This window comes from Sinocyclocheilus anshuiensis, unplaced genomic scaffold (assembly GCF_001515605.1).
Source record: "Sinocyclocheilus anshuiensis isolate Anshui unplaced genomic scaffold, SAMN03320099.WGS_v1.1 scaffold623, whole genome shotgun sequence".
NCBI classification, from domain to species: domain Eukaryota; kingdom Metazoa; phylum Chordata; class Actinopteri; order Cypriniformes; family Cyprinidae; genus Sinocyclocheilus; species Sinocyclocheilus anshuiensis.
Genome location: NW_015548226.1, coordinates 760,504 through 765,153, shown reverse-complemented (window position 1 = coordinate 765,153; position 4,650 = coordinate 760,504).

Genomic DNA, 4,650 nt, shown 5'->3' with positions numbered 1-4,650 from the left:
TCACAGCTCCAGACTTATTTGTTCATTAATGACGTCATCAGCGACTAGTCGACTTCGACTCGACTTTCATCACATAAAAGTCGACTTAAAAAAATCAGAAGTCGTTCAACCCCTACTGTGAATACAACATATTGAAACCTAATACTTGTTACAGACATGATAAATGTCTTCATCTGAGCCAGAGTACAACTAATTGTTTAATTCTAAGCAGATTTTCAATGAATGATTCTGAAGACTTTATTTTATGACTAATCCAGTCACTTTTCACTGCTTGGCAAATTGCAAGTTAAAACAGAAACTTTTTATATTTGACTGCTTTTGCAATTTTGAAAAGCGCATTAAAGCTGATACATACTGTATATATATATTTTTAATTCCTTAATTTTTCTTTTGTGAAAAAAATTGGGATTTTTTTATTTTTGTGAAAGTTTTTATTGATATTTTGAACTTCAAATTAAGCCCCTTTTTTGCAAATTCAGGATTTTATTTATTTATTTATTTTTTTAAGATGCTTTGCAATCAGTTACCATTTTGTTTTGACTTGTCTTTCAGTTTTTAAAACATGGAGAATTTAAAAGCAAAATGTGCAGCTCAAATTTTTATTAAAGCTTTGTCCATTAATATTGTACATTTATTAATTAAACATTTAGCTGCAAACTGCATGTGTTTACCAGCTCAATATTGTATTTAACTTTGCATATACAAGGTTAGTAAGTGATTTTAATCACTTATGTAATGCAAATATGTAACATCTTAACATTTAAGCAAACATTCAGAACTGTGCATTTTAATGTTTATTCTGATGCAAAGCATTATAGACTTCCGTTATAACTGCATTGCGTTTCATGCTTTTTGCTTGTTTTTACAACCTGAGGTAACGTGACCGTCACATTTGACCAAAACGAAACCAAAACATTCATAAAAAACATTTATAACAAAAGACCCAAAACAAAATACTGAGCTCATTCTAGTTTGCACAGCAAGAATCGTTTGCAATATAATCTTATTTTTCTTGAATCGGCAGTTCTTCTTGACGTTATTCTTATCGGCGTGTTGGGGGGTGTTTTCAGAGGTGATGTCATTTCTCTGTGAGACCAGTGTGGCCCTGGGAACCGTCCTACTGTTGCTTTATGGTGACATGAAGGCTTGATCCATTTCCTGTTTCCTGGCAGGGCGACTTGGCAGCGATGAAAGCTTAAAACCGGCATTTAGTGTCAAGAGCAGCCTGAACAAAAACCTTGTTAGCAGCAAGTCAGGCACTAATTAACCGGTATTAATTTGGCCTGGCAAGGAGACATCATTATAATACCCAACTAAGGGAGGGGGACAGCGGACAGCGTAACACACCGGTGCAACACTTTCCCCAACAGACACACTGTAACCCAGTCAAAATATGGAGAACACTCGCATTCACTGCTTTTTCTGGGAAAGAGGAATCATCGAAGAGTTTTATCAGGCCTCTGTGCTCCTTCAGGCCCCGACACGTCAGGAAATTTAGGACTTGGCAAGTCGGAGCCTGCTGAGTGACTTATTGCAGGATTCAGCAGTGATAAATTCTCACTAATGGTTTCAGAGGTTGAAAAAGTGTTCGGCTTAAAAGGGGCACAAGGAGAGAAATGAGAGGAATCAAATTTGTTTGTCTCTGCAATTTGGGGTTCACAGACTGGAAAGTAAGAGATGTAAACGTCAGATTATAAAAGTCTGATTCCAACAAAAAGGACAAATTCGATGATCTTTCATTTTAAAGGTTAATTCTTGGACAGGATCAGTGTTGCCAAGTCCGCAGTTTTCCCGCAGGAATGAACTAGTTTTATACTGTTGCCACGATTTGTTATTTTTTAGTCTACGGGTTGAAGCAAAACACCCTGTTTCCCTGGAATGTGACCAAGGAGGACCCCTGGAACTCAATTAGGCTAGTTTTGAGCAGCAATTGGGCTGGTTTTGTTGTGCAGATCTGGCAACCCTGTCCAGGATTCCCATTTGTAAATGAATTGTTTTTGAAAAGAAGTAGATTAATATAAAATAGTAAACAATATTATATTATATTATATTATATTATATTTAATGGAGAATGTAAAAGTAAAAAGTACTTATTTTTGAAAATTTGCTCATTGTGACTCATTTTGCCAGCACAGGTCACATATTTGTGTATATTATATTATATTATATTATATTATATTATATTATATTATATTTATGAATGCAGAAAAATTACTGATACACAATTTGGGCAAGGCAAGTTTATTTATATAGCACATTTCATACACAATGGTAATTCAAACTGCTTTACATAAAATAAAGTATATTAATCATAAAAAATAATCACAACAATAAAAACAAGGAATTTAAAAACTTTTAAAATGTTAAAAAAGTTAAGAATAGAAAATGATTATACATAAAATACAGTGCAATATACTGTGAGTATACTGTAGTCTGTAAAAGAAAAAAAAAGGCACAAATTAGGCAATAAAAAGCAATGAATACTTTTTTGTAATAATTTGAAACATTAACCTTGGACTTGTAACTCATCCTGCACCATTTATAACATCAGTAATTCCTCAAATCATGCAGATTTTAAGGGTGGGCTCTTGATTCGGTCCACCTAGCAACTCCTTAAAGGAACAATTGCACATATATTTCTTACTGTGTTCTTGGAAAAGGTTTGCTTCTGGAGACAGTGAGGTGTCGTTGAAGGCACTCATTGGCAGACGTCAGGGAAGGGAGTGTGGACTTCCCACGAAGCCTAAGTTTGGGCACTTTGCCAGCGGCGAAGATTATCTTTCCTCTCTCACAATGGCGAGAGCAATTCCTCCTCACTGAGAGATGTTAATTTAAAATGTCCTGTGGCCCACGCTAGATTACAGCAATAAAGCTGATGTTCAACTTTTATTTCTCCTGAAAAGACAAGGGTCACGGTTACGGTTTTTACAAACACACACATGCACAATGTGTCTTTCAGCGGCAGCATCGGTGCAGTGTGAGGTGATATTTTGTGTAAAGGATGGTGTGGACTGCTGCCATGGGGGGTCTTCCCCAGGAACAATGCCAACAATTAAAATCAGATGTTACACAAGCACTTCGGCCTTGGGAAATCACACAGTATAAGCCAAAAGCGTTTGGGAAATACACACGGTAGTGCTCGTAGAGGAGAAGCACTATTATGTTAGCGTGTTTGCTTATGTCGTTTTTAACGTATCCATTAAAGGTGGTCTGAATGCTCATAACAGTAACTGATGTTGCTCTGTTGATCCAGTGCCGGGGGGGTCGTCACTTATTTATTCTAGATGGTTCCCCTTTTATCAACACTAGAATATAGGGTGACTTTCTCTGCCTCGTATGTTCAAGACAATGTCTTCCATATAGGTCAGCATGAACTAGCCTGATTAAAAAGTATCAATAAGTTCAGAGTTCATTTCTATAAAAAAAAATTTCAATGACATAAGGGCTTGATTTTGTCCATGACAATGAGGATGAGACAAAACCGCATTATTACAATAATTAAATGTATTTTAATGGCCCAAATTGGCCATTCATTACATTTTGGGAAATGTTGAGATTATATGAATAAATGTTTAAATAATGTTAAATGTTTAATGCTTAAAAATGTTTACATTTAATATTCAATTAATTTCATTTTAATTTAGATAGATAGATAGATAGATAGAGAGATCGATCGATCAATAGTATGTTTTAATTGAAATTCGTATACATATAATATCTATCTATCTATCTATCTATCTATCTATCTATCTATCTATCTATATATATATATATACCTGTAGGTTCTGCCAGAGAGCTGGTTAGGTTCTTCAGTTAGTCACTTAAAACTAAGGGGACAAAAACTATTATTCTGTCATGGAAAAGTGCAGTAGATATGTATTCTGAAGAATATGTTTTAATTATAGGAGATGTTTCAAAAGTAATTTTTCTGCCTCACTTATTGCAACATCACAGCCAATCACAGCATATTTGTATATCATGGAACTGCAAAAATGACTGCAAAATGCATGTGACTTGTTGCAGTAAATTTTTTCGGGGTTTTAAATATTTCTCTAGCATTCAATTATATTTTGTGAGCGAGTCCCAGCGAGCACCTTTTTTCCCACAGAGCACCAGGAGGTAAATTGGCAGAAATCCTGTAATCCACTGGAGGGGGATGGCAGGTCCACAATTACAGCAGGACTACCTTGGGAACCGAAAGTTGGCGAAGGCCTCGCCGGGACCATTGGGCTGTCAGCACCAGGAGAAATTAACTGACATCAAACACCGTACCTCACAAGCTTAGACATGTCCAGCACACAGTCACACAAAGAGAGAAGAGAGAGAGACATCAGACAGAGGAGGAGAACCAGAGAGAGAGAGAGAGGCAGGAAAAGACAAGGAGTTTAAACAAGGGAGAGAGAAAGAAATGGAGAGACAGGCAGGAAAAGAGATAGAGATTAGGAAAGAGAGAAAAGACAATTGACAAAATCTGATTAGATATGATCCTCGTATATAGGGATGTTTGACCTCCCTGATTCAATGGCCGCCCAAAATTAAAGATATTTTAAAACGTAATTTTGTTATGGCAAAGCTAAATGTATATATATATATATATATATATATAATTATATTATTATTATTTTTTCTTCAGGCGTCTAATTTTTATTA